Source organism: Herpailurus yagouaroundi, unplaced genomic scaffold (genome assembly GCF_014898765.1).
Source record: "Herpailurus yagouaroundi ecotype Mexico unplaced genomic scaffold, PumYag 162, whole genome shotgun sequence".
Taxonomy (NCBI): domain Eukaryota; kingdom Metazoa; phylum Chordata; class Mammalia; order Carnivora; family Felidae; genus Herpailurus; species Herpailurus yagouaroundi.
The window spans coordinates 9794234-9809608 of NW_024412403.1; the positions used below are offsets into that span (position 1 = coordinate 9794234).

A 15375-nucleotide genomic window follows, 5' to 3' on the forward strand; every position below is an offset into this window, starting at 1 on the left:
CAATTTCACGAACAACCTGGACAGAATTAGTTGCATTTCCATCTCTTCTGCATTTCCCCTTCCCGTGTTTGTGACTTCTATGAAGAAATAGGGGCACCTGGCTGGCTCAGTTGGTTGTGCCCAACTTTTGATTTTGGCTCAAGTCATGATCTCATGGTTCCTGGGATCAAGCCCCACTTCGGGCTCTACGCTAGCAGTGTGGACCCTGCTTGCGATTCTTACTCTCTCTCTCTCTCTGCCCCTCCCCCACTCACACATGTGGGCTCTCTCTCTCTTTCAAAATAAATAAACTTAAAAAAAAAAAGAGAGAGACTCTCTGTATAGACTAGAACATGGCCCAATCTCTCAGATTAGGAGAGAGGGGACAAAAGGATTAATTGGCCAAACTTCTGATTGGCACAAAAGAAAGCAGAATTAATGACCATAAAGATAGTCCCTCCAGGCCGCCCACAGTGTCTAAGAATTCTCTGGCCCTGTTCTCACACATTTTCTAGGCAAAGCAGAAAGTACTTGAAATAGGGCCTAATGGTTTTCTTATCTTCCTCCATTGTTCAAGGATAACCGAAGATGAGCTTTGTAGGATTTCCTTGAGACAGATGCACTGGCCAGCCAGGAATGTCCTCTCGGGGTCCACGTGAAAGTCAGCAATCCATGTCGCCACGGTGGCTGTGGAGGGGGCCTCGCTCATGCTGTTGTGAAGGAATGTCAGCAACTACGTGGCACCTTAAGATGTTCATCAGAGAGTTATTTATGACATAAATTCTTGATGACATGTATTTCTGGTGGTAAGGGAATGCTTAAATCAGTTAGTACCGTCCGTTCAACAGACCCTTGTGTCAGCAGCGAAAAGTCACGTTTTCAAAGAAAACTAAATGGGAACATGCTTGCACTATGTTCAGTGAAAAAAAAAGTAGAAGGCACTGTTTATACTGTTTGATTCCAATTTAAGTATATTTATTACAGAAAAAAGCTTTATTTTTGGTAAATGGAATTATGAGTGGTTTAATTTCACTGTCACAAATTTCATTATATCTAAAATGTTTTTAATGCAGCAATGTTGTTTTATAACCCCAAACCCATTGCCTTTTTTCCTTTCTTTCTTTCTTTTTTTTTTTTGTTTAATGTTTTTATTTTTGAAGGAGAGAGAGAGGGCTAGAGCATGAGTGGGGGAGGAGCGGAGAGAGTGGGAGACACAGAATCCAAAGCAGGCTCCAGGCTCTAAGCTGTCAGTGCAGAGCCTGATGCAGGGCTCGACCTCACGAACTGTGAGATTAGGACTGAGCTGAAGTCGGATGCTTAACTGGCTGAGCCACCGAGGTGCCCCTGTCATTATTTCTGATTGTATCACTACCCTTCATTTTACCTTAAGACCTCGAGTCTCTCGCGAATTGCCATTTTTTTTTTCCTCCCAAAGTCTTCGCCCATGGAATTCTATGTAATTATGTTCTGAGTTTTAAAAAAATTTTTTTGGTTTAGGATTTTTCAAATATATTCTTCTGCTTGGCTGTAAAACCCCAAGGGCATGCCATAATTCTCTTTGGGTACCTGTTCCTCATCTCCCAGACAGTTTATTTTGGTTAATAAGAGTTCAGTGTTGGTGGGACTTCCCATTATTTTCTCTACAATCTGATAGATGTGAAATTGCCACTGAGGTAAGTGAAGAGTGTATCAGATATGTTGTTCACTGTTCCCTTGAAGTGTCTACAGTGAGTTGCCTATTCCTTGCGTCTTGCTCAGCCTCTGAGCCAATAAAACCAGATTCATCAACACTTTCCCCTGGTCTTTGACGTACTCTCACCATGACATCCCTTCTGCTCATCTTTTTTTTTTTTTTTTCCTTCTTGTCCACATTGACATGCTCTTCACTCTGACTTATACTCTAGGGTTAGTGGGTTCCTCCCACATGTCTAGACCCTGTCTCTGTCCCTGAGACATGTCCAGTCTTCCTCCATTTCTTCCTCACCTCTGTTCATCTCCGGCATCACCTCTACCGCCATGTAGGGAATTATGTGTCTGTCTTCTTCCTTAGAGGTGGGGATCACTTCTTCTTTATCTGTCCAACCCCAGTGTGTAACAGGGTACCCCATTTTCATAGGTGCTCAGAATAATTATGTGAGGTAAATTATGCTGGTTTTATTATTTTTATTTTTTTTGAAGTTTATTTATCTTGAGAGAGAAAAACACATGAATGGGTAAGGGGCAGAGAGAGAGAGAATGAATGAATGAATGAATGAATGAATGAATCCTGAGCAGGCTTCATGCTGTCAGCGCAGGACCAGATGTGGGGCTTGAACTCACAAATTGTGAGATCATGACCTGAGCCAAAGTCAAGAGCCGGATGCTTAACCGACTGAGCCACCCAGGCACCCCTGAATTATGCTGGTTTTAATTTCTATTTTCTAAGCACCAGGATCAGTTTATTTTAAACACTGTTATGTTTGTGTTGTGATTCCTAGCACATCAAGTTTTCATGGTTTTTTTTTTTTTTTTTTTTTTTTAAGTCCTTGCACTAAAATCTCACATTTTCTTTGTTTATCATCTCAACCAGCTATCTTGTTTTCTAGCTGGTCCTTTCTGGTTGTCTTCTCTGACTCTGCCAGGTCACACGTACATATTATACAGAACTGCATAGCTATTCTGTCTTCAGAACTTGCCTGTTGAGTTTTATTTGGGAATTTCCTCCTTTCTTAACTTGAATTCGAAAGCGCTGAGAAGGAGGAAGCCTAGAGGGAAGGAAGGGAGAAAAAGAGAACGATAGGGGGAGTGGAATGATTATTTCTGTATTTTGTCTTTGAAATTTTTGTGCTATATTTTGGTGGACATTTCAGTGGTTCTTAATTAAACACTGTATTTTTCCTGGAGTTTCTATACTAGGTAGAGGATAAAGACATTGCAACACCAACTGGGCAGGGAAAAATTATGTTGACTCAGAAATTCCAAAGAAAATTTGAATCAGTAATGCTACATTATGATGTCTTTGGGTAGTGGCATTACTATATAAACAACCTCTGAAACAATAGCATTTGGCAAAGTAAAGATCTTTCATAGATATTTTTAAGGCAACCTTAAGTTTTATCTTCTGGGCCAGTGAAGGCCTACGGATGTCCAGAATTTGATGTAGGGTAGGAAATGTTCTTACTATATATAATGAAAAAGGAATCCCTTCAAAGATTGACTGATGAACCAAAATAAAATTCAGAATAAACAGGGCATAACTGAATGGCAAGGAGGGAGGTCATCAACCCTTGACAAGGATCTCTGCCTTATCACCACAGCCCTTCCTGGATGCCTGTAACTATAGCTGGCTAAGCCCTGATTTGTCTGACTTCACTTCATGAAATTTTTGTGACCTAATAAACAAATAAGGTGTGGTGGGAGCCAGAATGAGATCCGGCCTGGCCAAGCCCAGACTAAGCACTCAGCAACAGGCTCATCCAAAGCAATGCCTTGCCCAGGTCAAGTGTGTTAACACTTTGCTCATTTCAGGCAAAAGTTTAGGTGGGTCAGAGAACATCCATATGCCTCTGACCTCCACCCCATGTTGCCTCTTCTGTTTAGTTGTTGAGGGAGACACTGGCCCAGAAGATTCAAAGGACTGATTGTTCTCGAAAGCGTAAGAAATCACAACGTGATTTCCTGACCTCATGAGACATGCGTGGATGCTGGCTCTCTGGGTGGGGCAAGGTGAGGGAAGGAGCGTGGCATGCCACACTGATAAGTGTGAAATTCTTCTCTTGCTCTCTCTCCTTTCCCCCACCTACCCTATGCTTTTTGTGATCTTTCTAATTGAGCTAAGTGTGCACCAAGTTGCTCATTTTCCTCCTGCTCATGCAGGAGACCACATTCTAGGCCTCTTTGTTGTCCACCAGCTGGATGTGTGTGGTCCAAGGAGAACTCCAAGGGCCAGATGATGGTGAGATCACCAGAAGGGACAAGTCAGGGTCCCCAAATGCCCCTGTGGTAAACTGCTGCTGTATGTTTGATCAGACTCTGATATGAATGGGGCACAAACATTGATGAGGGTACATTGCTGAGATTTTGGGTTGTTTGTTATGGTAGGTAGACTGACCAATACAAGGTGGTTGCAAAATCTGATTTTCCAATGGCCACGATACCTTCCTTGTTCTCTGCCTCAACTTCTGCATCTATAAAATGGGACACTGATAATACTTATAAGGACTTGGGGAGAGAGAATCACAGACTAGTGCCTGGTACTCAATGAGATGCTAGCCACTGGTACCATTAGGTATCATGATTCCTACTACCCTTACCTCTGCTGGAATACCACTCCAGTTATTGCTGTGGAGCTTTCTTTTGGGAGGAGGAAGCCCATGAAGTAAGGGGTTGTCATCCCAAGAAATCCTACCACAGCTCTCCTCCTTCCTGAGAGGAGAAAAATAGGTTTCTCGATGAGAACTCATGTGAGGTACTAGCTAAACTAACGAGTCTTAGATCATGTTACTCAGGGATTTTGTGTGAGGAATGGATGCATTTTCTACTGTTACTAAAGCTGAATGCCACCTAATGGTTCACAATGGATTTAGAAGGGAGAGATCATTTTGGGTTATGAGAAAATCATTGAAGAGTTCATGGAAAGGCAGTTAATGATTTAATTTTCCTAGCTTATTCAGGAGTAGTGGTCTCACTTACTGAAAAGAACATACAGTGAATGTGGTGCTAGAAATTTAATAGTGGCCATAGAGTAAATTTGACATTTCAATGGGGATGTACTTTATGAAACTTAGGTAATGGGGTTTTAAACAAAAACGATGTGGCATTAATAGTAATTTCCCAACCAGTCAATTAGGATAATTAAAATGGCTTTAATTGGCTAGTAGATGTCTGAGTCCTAGGAGGGTATAGTTGAGAAGTCAGGTGTGGTCATTGAAAATGTAAGCTTTGGAGTCAGACTGCCTGGGTTTAGATTTGTCAACTTACCAGCTGCGTGACCTTAGGCGAGTAACTTAGTCTCTCTGGGCTTTTGTTTCTTCACTTGTAGAATGAAAATCGTCATAATACCTTTCTTACAAGGTTATGATGATTAGATGAGTTAATACACATAAAAGGCTTAGAATAGAATGATAATAATAATTATCATCATCAGTATAATTATTATTATTATTAGAAAATATTATTTAGTAACTTGGCCTGGAACATATCCATCTGTTTCTTTCTTTCTTTTTTCTTCGAGATAATTTGTTGCCAAGTTAGCTAACATACAGTGTATACAGTCTGTTCATGGTTTTCGGGGTAGATTCCTGTGATTCATCGCTTACATACAACACCCAGTGCTCATCCCAACAAGTGCCCTCCTCAATGCCCATCACTGATTTTCCCTTCTCCCTCACCTCCCCCATCAACCCTCAGTTTGTTCTCTGTATTTAAGAGTCTCTTATGGGTTTGCCACTCTCTGTTTGAAACTGTTTTTCCCCTTCCCTTCCCCATGGTCTCCTGTTAAGTTTCTCAAGTTCCACATGAGTGAAAACATAGGATATTGTCTTTCTCTGCCTGACTTATGTCACTCAGCATAATACCCTCCAGTTCCATCCACGTTGCTGCAAATGGCCGGATTTTATTCTTTCTCATTGCCAAGTAGTATTCCATTGTATTTATAAACCACATCTTCTTTATCTATTCATCAGTTGATGGCCATTTGGGCTCTTTCCATGATTTGGCTATTGGTGAAAGCACTGCTGTAAACTTTTGGGTACAAGTGCCCCTATGAATCCGCACTCCTGTATCCTTTGGATAAATTCCTAGTAGTGCTATTGCTGGGCCATAGGGTAGTTCTATTTTTATTTTTTGAGGAACCTCCACACTCTTTTCCGGAGCGCATAGCCATCTGTTTCAAAGGTGTTTTGAGTTTTAGAGCTTTGAACTTCAATCTTAAGGAGCTCCCCCTAGGGGTTTATCACAGAACTACATTTGCCATATTTAATGGACATTAACATCAACAGCAGGAAGGACAGGGTTCAGAGCCAAGAAGGTGATAACACATTGTTTGCACTAAGAGGCTCATTTTCATACTTTTTGTTTGAGGATATTTTTAGGCTGAATACTTTTGAAAGCTGTTTACTGATGAGGAGGACTGGAAAGATAAGAATGAGCCTGGTAGACAGAAGTACAAAGAGCATTTATGGCTTCAACCCATCTCTGAAGATGAGAAGAAGTCACTGTCTTCCCATCTTGTAGAGAATTATTTTCCAGGAACCTAATTTTTAACTTCATCTCTTCCCTTTTGTCTCTCGACTTTCCAACTCTTCAAAACTATTTTCAAACCATATGGCATCTATTTTTAAAACTTTTTGCTTGGAAATAATTTCAGACTTCTAGAAAAATTGCAATAAGAATATTTACAAGATCAATAAAAACCCTTACCAGGGTTCTCCTGTTGTGAACATTTTATTGGGTTTGCTTTATCATTTGTTCCCTCTCTTTTATGCATATACACACATAATTTTTGTTTTTGATCATTTGTAAGTAAGTTGCATACATCATGGGTTGTCATCCCTGAATACTTAGTGTTTATTTCCTAAAAGCAAGGATAATTATTCTCTTATATAACCACAACACACTTATCAGCTTTAGTAAATTTAACACCAGCATAATACTTTTATCTAATCTGCTGTCCATAATAGCCCTTATAACATTTTTTTTCCTTCAATACAGGATCCAGCCTAAGACTGCATTAGTTGTATGTCTTTTTAGTCTCCAGAAGGCTTATTTTTAAAAAGAACACTTTTAAGTTCTAAAAGGTTAATCTAACTTTATTGCTGTTAATAACCTGATCAATTTATGATATTGATACTGTAATAAAGAAATTAAATGTTCATCTACTAGAATGGCTTACTTTTTCATGTGCCATTTAGAGATAAGTGGTTAATTTTTCTAAGTTATTGCATGGTTCCTTTCTGGTGCTTCTGTTCCCATAAACTTCTCAAGGATAAGTATTCTCTGTCTTCCTCAAGTTTGATTTGATAAGTGTATGGGCATCAACAAAATGAACTTCCAGGGAAATCTTGCAGTAAATAGCTGGGAAAGGCATCTTTTTGGAATTCAGATTGAATCTGTACTTTTTCACGTTGAAGTTTGCTCAGACAAATGCAGCATATCATACAAGGAGAGTTCTATTGATATTTTTAGGTGCCTTTCAAGTTTCTGGGACAGTAGACACTTTACTGGGGTGGGGGTGGGGATGAACCCACCCATAAAACCTCTTGGAATGAATTGAACAAAGAAATGAGAAACAGCCTTCAAATTGGAGGTTTTTTCCCTTTTCATTAGCATGGGTGATTACTTCTTTTGCCATCTCTTCTGCTCTTTGGACAGACCTCTGCGGGCAGAACCAGTGGCTTTTTTGAGGCAGTTTGCTACGCGTCTTTATGGATTCCATGAAGAAAAACGGGTGTGTGTGGTGGTGGGTGGGGTGAGGTGAGGGGTGGAGGGAAGATCCTGGCTGTCCCATCCTTCAGGAGCCAGTATATGGTGAATTGGCTCAATCAAATCCAGTGGCTTGGAGAGAAGCAGTTGGGGAAGCAAGGAACGTGCTAGACCGTGGAAAGTAGGGTTAATGGATAGATGCGAGAGGGCAGAAAGGGGGTTTCCTTCACAATCTTTCAAGTGGTAAATGTCATTATCAGTTCATTATTTATAAGATTGCTAGGGGAGGACCCAAACAAACAAACCAACAAACAAGAGGCCTCGTGGAGAGGGAGCAACCTGTCTTCCTTTTCAGGCTGAATGTGATGAATGACTGGTTGAGTGCTCGGGCAGAAAAGTGTGTTTCGGAGAATAAAGAAAAAGAAATGCACCAGGGAAACTGGTGTTTGAATTTTGGGTCTAGATGAGAATAATATGAGAAATAAGGAAAGTTCTGGAACCTCAAATACAAGGGAGTAGAGAGTGAAAATGAAATCCTAGTCTAGGTGTAAAAAGAGACTCACTCTTCGCCGGGTGGGGAGGAGGTCAGGATGGAGCAGCGGGAGCTGAAGCACAGCATATTTGGACTCACTGAAAAATGCTGAGGTGTTCCATTCACTAGCTGTAGAATTTAGGCCACTAAATGGTGAAATGGGCATGAATTCCTATCTTTGAGTGCATAAGCTCACTTCTATTAGGAAGAATGGGTAGCTTGTAATTACTTCTGAAGAGTAGCCACTCTGTGTGCATAGAAGGGCCCAACTCATAGATGACGGAGACCTTAAACATTTGCCTCAGAAAATGGCCGCAAAGGAAGGCAGGTTGTAAAGCCTTTCAGCCCCATTTCATGGGCTCACGGGCTCGTGTGGGAAAACCCTAAGTATGCTATTGCTGCAGCTTCTTAACCAACCACTCTTGGCAGCTGTTACCTGCTGTGAAAGTTAAGCATGACACTGAATAAATTAAGGGAGGTGTAACTATAGTTGTTCAATTGTCTTTCCTGCGTGACTTCTACAGATCAATCTGATTATTTTACAGACTGACTTTATAAGGAATAAGGATCTGGAACACAGTCCAAGTTTTTCTTAATAGGTAATATAAGTGGGATTAAAGATTAAACTTTAAATGGTTTTGGTAAACACTGAAGACTTCAGTACCACATAACTAGCGATGCCTAGTGATCCCTGGCATTTTTTCAGTATGTATGTGGGAGGGAACAATGAATAGGAGAAGGGTAGATAAAATCTTCCTGTCGTATGATACCTGGCAGCATCCATCCATTTCCAGAATGGCCACTTTTATGTCTTGATTTAAATAATCCATGAAGGAGAAAAGGGTGTAGTTCCTTCAAAGGCGGGTGAAGTGAGCCACTCTCTGTCTATCAAGCCTTTTTCCTGCTGTGACTCACAGATTGATGGCAAGGTGAAACTTCCTTAGTTTCACAAAATGTAGTTTGATGTTTAGATAATCATGCTTGTGGTTTTTGACCTTTTTCTTTAGAATTTTTGTATAACAAGTAGTGCCCATAGCAAATTAAAGTTAGATTAGCTGTGTGGTCTATCTCATAAGGATACGTTACATAGGAATACATATATTTAACACTGACCTTTTTTTTAGGTAAAAGTGGACAAATATTTCTAATTTCATGAGATTCAAATTAAAATATATACAGGCATATTGCACTTCTACTTATCAAACAATAATGGCTACAAACTACAACTCCAGTAAAAAATGTTGTGAATAATAACAACAATATTAAAATATTCAACAAACTAATTTGTTGTCAGTGGAAGTCTACTATTGGGTGCAGGTGGTGTGTTTCATTCTGTGAAGGAACTTGGGGTTCAGGTTAAGGATGAGGCAGTCAGAAAGATCTCAGAGGGTATAATATCTGAGCAAGCCTGTAAATAACTTTTCCTCTGATGAATAATGGGGGAAGGATGTTGTATGGGGGTGTGAGAATGTAGGGAAAAGATCTTCCTGCTGGGAGCATATATACAAAGGCAGGTGGGTATGGAGAACTATAAGCAGTCCACTACTGCCGTAAATAGCATTCAGCAGATGCCAGACCTTGGAAAGCCCTCTATGCCGCCCTAAGAGATGCAAAACAGCTTCTGCTGCTCTTCTAATACCTTCCATTAATGGAGTTGAGCAGAGGGCTGCACCGGTCTCTAGTGTGGAGGGTGAGCTAGAGAGCCAGCTGAGAAGGAACACTGAGGGCTTGGCTCCGGTTGCCCCAAAGCCATCTGCCTGGCCCAGATGTCTTCACAAGTGTGTGGTGTAGACAACAGAGAAGTGGGGAAGGGTTTCAAACAATCCCTGGGTGCAGGTTAAAAGGTGGTGTGGACTGGGATACCATTTCTAGTTGTGAACTGGAGGAGGAATGATGGGGTTGGAGAGGAGAGAACAGATTCAGGGGACTTTAGGTCAGCGGGATTTGGGTATGACTTGGAGAAGGCAGGGGATGGTGGAGGAGGAGAAGTCCAGGATAACTTGCTAATCCCTGTCTGGTTTCACCTGCAGAGGTGGCGAAGAAGTTGGCTTTAGTGGTGACGTTTGCCTCTTGGACACCCGAGTGCCTCCGAGACACCTCATAGGCAATTCAGTCTGGAACTCGTGGCATAGTCTGGGCTAGATGGACAGATTTGCGGGCAGCCAGCCCTTCTGTTCCCAGGGGTCCTTTTTAGCTTGCTCTCTAGTTCTCTAGCAGAATCTATGAGCAGAAGATGTTAGTATAACCAGCAGAAGCTCACTCTGTCTTGTCTACCAGGGTCACAGGAAACCACATTCTCTTTTCCTTAAAGCAAAACCAATGGCATATGGTAGAAAGGGGCTTGGGGTGGGGGAAGGGACTATTTACTCTCTTAGGAGCACATCCACCAAAAGTGGTGCTGTTGGGGGAGGAATTAAGATTGTGCTTGCCAAACTGAGAGGAACTTTCAGTACAAACGCTGAGTGCTCTTAGCTGCAATATAGCACCTTCTGTAGGCAAAGAATTTTGTGAGCTTGGAATGATTACAATTTAATATACATGTATAGAATTAGGATTTAATGCAAATGTAGTATAATTTATTATCCTCATAGTGCCACTGGGACTAACAGGAACTCCTGTTCTTAGGGTGCAGCACACAGCTCTACACCCCAAATCAGAACCAGCTCATTAAAGCTGGCCCTGTTGCAATGCAGGTAGGTCAGGGAGGTTCCTAAATTGGATAAGGAGCACCATGAACATTGACTGGCAATACTCTGGTGGCAGGAAGATGTTGTTAGTCTGGGTAGGACATAGCTGACACAGTGAGACGATTGGAAAGGTGGGGAAAGGGAGGGAGCTGGTGGTTTTGAAACGGAGCTATGGTTGGAGGAGGTTAGGGAAGCAGATATCAGGGATGGATAGCTTTCAACGGGGAGTTCTGGGCCCTGAAGAGGGGAAGGGAGTCACTGCTGATTACCTGGAGGGAAGCAACAGAGCAGAGAATGAGACCCTACCACCTCCAGTAAGTGGGGTTGGACATTCATACGAGGTGAGAGGTGAGAAAGCCTGCTGGAAAAGCATCTGAATATGTGATGGATGAGCCAAGTTAAAAATACATGAGATTGTAGATCAGGGGCAGAAAGCACAGGATATATTTACTTTCTCCTTGGGCAGGAAAAGAAGAAAAAATGTTGGCCTTAGAATTTGCACATGTTGGTTAAATGAAGTGATAAAGTGGCCTCTGGAAAGAAATCTTGGAGACACAGCAATTGAAAGCAGGGTGATGATGAGGCACTATTAGTACTTAAGGGCACCAGGAACCCATGAGAGATAAGATTGGGTTTGTCCTAGGGTGGAGGACAGCAAGTTAAAGGTCTGGGGACAATGAGATAAATCCAACCATTTTTATGGAAGAGGAGGAAGAAGAGACAGTGGGTCGTCAAAATAATAAAAAAGTAGGAGCCCAGAGAGGGAAAGAAAAGTCTACGATTCAGTGTAAAGTGAGCCATGAAGCCTGGATTTGAATCCGGATTTGGCTGTTTCCATCTGTGTCCTCTGGGCAAGTGCTACGCTCTCCGAGCCCGAGTCGTCCTTTCTCTCATTCTGAAAACAGGGCCTAACTCACATTCTCTGAAGGGTCATTGAACAAATGAAACAACCTGGTTTCTCATTTCTATTTTTATTTTTTTCTCCTACATGGAAGCTGTCTGGAGGTCCACGGAAACAACGTGGTGGCAGGCAGCGGGGAGGATTCAAGGCCTGGGTGTAGGACATTCATGGTGGAGGAGCCTCCAAGTCCATCTGGTTCAATAGGAAAAGTTCGAGAGCTCTCCTGGACTACAGTTATTGGGCTTGGAGGTGGGAACACACGTGGCCCCAGAAGAAACATTTGTTTACCAACTTCCCGCTTTGCTGGACCTCTGGCATTTCCACTGGTCAGTAAGCAGCAAAGACCCATGAAGCCTGATCTGAATCCAAGTCTCTGTATGAAGGGCATTCTTCTTCTGTCTTCCCATAGGAGGTATGGCTATTAATTACACTAAGGGACAAAGATTCTCCTTGTTGCTTGACAGACACAAGGATGAATCTTTGTTACTGACTGCAAATGATAGAAGTTTGGTGCTGATCAAGAGCCAGGCTGGGAAAGCATGCTTGGAGACACGCGGGGGGCATATGGCACCTTCTTCTGAATCAACCCAAGAGGCTGCAGGGAAACAGAGTAGGTATTATTTGGTCAAGTTCCTCCTATGAAAATATAGCCTGCCTCCTTTTTTTTGCTTGTTCAGTTCTGGCAGTGGAACAACCTGTCTCTTTACATTAGTTCAGTTCTGTAGAGAAACAGTCATTTAGAAGGAAATACTTGGAAAATCCAGGCACGGATCCATTTTTAAAGTCGCAACTGAATGATTGCTTTCTTATTGTGCTACATGGGGCTGGAAAAATCATTCCTTTCTGTACATATTTTTCTTTTCTTTTTTTTTTTTTTTGCTTTGTGTTTTCATTTTGCTTAAGACACGCATATGAGCCAGAAATGAAAACATTTTCAAAGGGCAAGTTTCAAGGACAACTAAAAATAGGACCTGTTGCCAAATATACATTTCCCCAGTATGTAAATGACTGGAAAGGAGTACAATGAAAAGCATATGCTATTCAAATTTTCTTTAGGAAAAAAAGAAAAAAAGAGCTGGAAGGTTTGACTTCTGGCTCTGAAACTCTTTAAACTAGTGGTTTGCTCTTAAATTTTATCCTTAGTCTTCAGACATGATTCTCTACATAGTCTATGGCTATCTTTTCATGAAAATGAGGGAAAAACCCCAAAGTAAGAACAATTTTATTATCCAAATGGGAAAATGTTATTTCATTGCATCAGTCTGTGGCTTGACATGAAACATTCAAGTAATTATCGAGGCTAAAAAAGGTATAAAACACCCAGAACATCTAGGCCACTAGCAGCTGCTTCAAGACCCAAGGATGAATCAATGAGTTGAGAAGTAAATGCAAATTTATTGAGGGAAGAAGCCTTTGGTTTCTTGTGTTCCGTGGTCTGCAATCAGGAATTACCTCAAATTCTTTCTGGGGGATAAAACCAAAGACACAACTAAATACATTAATTAAAATCAAAGACATCAACGGTGACAGAGATTTCCCTGAGATTCTGGTGTGGTTGCCCTCTGTGAATGAATGCTGTCTGTGCTGTGCCTTGTAATTTAGCAGAATCATCATTCATTATGAAAAATCCCACTGGCGAGCCAGTCTTTTGAGTGCCTTATTTTATTGTCTGAAAAAAAAAATAGTTTGGTCAACGAGTCACACTTACAATTATTCTACAATGTCGTGTTGGAGAGTCGCACACCTGAGTTGCTGCATCCTTCACGAGGAGGATCCCATGGGGCTGGGGTCCCCTGAGTTCCCTGGAGCTCTCCTCTACCTCTGACAGGGCTGTGGAGGCAGTGCTGGCCCACGAATTGTGACTGAAGGTCTAGACCTTTATCCTTGGAATTATCTCACTTTCCCAGCCCTAGTTAAATTTTGCCTTCCATATCTTAATGTTTCCATGATAGAACATGGAAAAAGAAACTTAGAAAAGGTTTCATCTTTGCTGTGAAGAAGGTCTGACCTTTGCTCACATTTGCCAGAGAAAGTGGCTTACAGCACCAATTAACATGAATTATTAACTCCCAGATTAATAATTTATTAGAAGCCTAACGGCCCGAGGCACTGCCCGATCACACTATTGAAAGAAAAACGAAGAAAACAGCATAGCTCTAATTATAACAATTTATGGACGATGCTTAGAATAAGTAATGGCTTTTACACTTTCTAAAGGATTTTAAAATTTCTCCTTAATACCACACTGGCTGCAAAGACAGATGAATTAACTAATAATTCCTATAATGACTTGTATGATGTTGACATATTGACTTAAAATTATTTAACAAGTACTCACATAGCCTTTCCTTTGTGTCCACTTTTTTTTAAAATTTACTTTAGAGAACGCAAGTTGGGGAGAGGGCCAGAGAGAGAGAGAGAGAAAGAAAGAAAGAAAGAGAGAGAGAGAGAATCTTAAGTAGGCTCCTTGCCGAGCCCATGAGGGGCTTGATCCCATGACCTTGGGGTGATGACCGGAGCTGAAATCCAGTCAGATGCTCAACCGACTGAGCCACCCAGGTACCCCTTTGCACCCACTTCTATTGAAAGCATTTGTGCATATTAATTCATATAATCCTCCTCACAGCTATCTGAGCTGGACACGGTATATCATTCACATGTTTCCTGGAGCGGCACCCAGAGTCACACAGAGAGATGGTGATGTGGTGTTAGTTTGCCAGGACTGCTGTGACAAAGTACTGCAGACTGAGTGGGTTAAATAACAGAAACCTTTTCTCTCATGGTTCTGGAGGCCAGAAGTCCAAGATCAAGGTGTCATCAGGTCTGGTTCCTTCTGAGGACCATGAAGGAGAATCTGCTCCAGAACTCTCTCCCAGTTCTGGTGGTTTCTGACAATTTGGGGGGTAGGGGTGAGGGATTCCTTGGCTTGTGGAAGCATCACCCTGATCTCTGCCTGCATCCTCACAAGGCATCTTCTTTGCGTGGGTGTCCGTGTCCACATGTCCCCTTTTCATAAGGACAGCAGTCATGTTGGATTAGGGGCCCACCCTAACAACCTCATTTTAACTTGATTACCTCTGTAAAGACCTGATCTCTAAATAAGGTCACATGCTGAGGTGTTGGGAGATAAGGACTCTGACATAATGACATCTGAATTTTGGGAGAGACGCGGGGGAGTGGACACAATTCAACCCATAACTCGTGTAGAGCTGGGATTCGATGCTGGGAAATCTGGCTTGGGTCTGTGCTCTTCACCATCAGGCTAGGCCACTTCCCATTTGTGGGTCTTTCTGAGGACAAAAAGCTCATTAAGGCAAATTCAACTTAGAGCATCTTATTGATTCCTGTCCAAGAATTGTCCTCAGCATGGCACCTCATGGGAACAGTGTCTCTGTGAGCTCAGCCAGGGATCTGGCTAATTTAGGGGATCAGACTGGTTTATAGCTGGAAGCTCTCTAAATTCCCTTCAAGGCCCAGGCCCACTGCGTTTTGAAATCAAAAAGCTCTTCCAGTTCTTTCCGTGTGACTCTGGAGCACATGTTTTCTTAAATCCACATTTTAGAGACATTTTAGGAGGGAGAGACCTAATTAGTCCTTTTTTTTCCTTCCAAATTCCTGTTCTTGGAGCCACGATTAGGTAATACAGCACCAGTCTACCTTGCAAATTGACCTGACCTCATCATCTTTTGAAATGGAAAGGGAGAAACCAAAGGGCCCTAGAGTTCTTATTCTTTGGCCTTCTGGCTTGACAAGTTAGCAGAGCTTGAAAATCCTTGTTTCTAAGGGAGGAGAGAAAAGAAACCAAAAGAGCAAGGAAAAGGAGAATCAGGAAAAGGAAAGGAGCAGAGAAAATAATTTTGCAAATAAAAATAAAA

General features: G+C 41.8%; 1 long non-coding RNA gene across 1 annotated transcript; it reads right to left on the reverse strand.

Moving 5' to 3' along the window:
- Nucleotides 1-11551: 11551 nt before the first annotated feature.
- LOC121036543 (uncharacterized) lies at nt 11552-13461 on the reverse strand. Its single transcript, XR_005793379.1, has 2 exons — nt 13209-13461; nt 11552-12095 (listed from the first exon to the last, which is right to left on the reverse strand). It is a non-coding gene; the product is annotated as an uncharacterized LOC121036543 (long non-coding RNA).
- Nucleotides 13462-15375: the final 1914 nt, after the last annotated feature.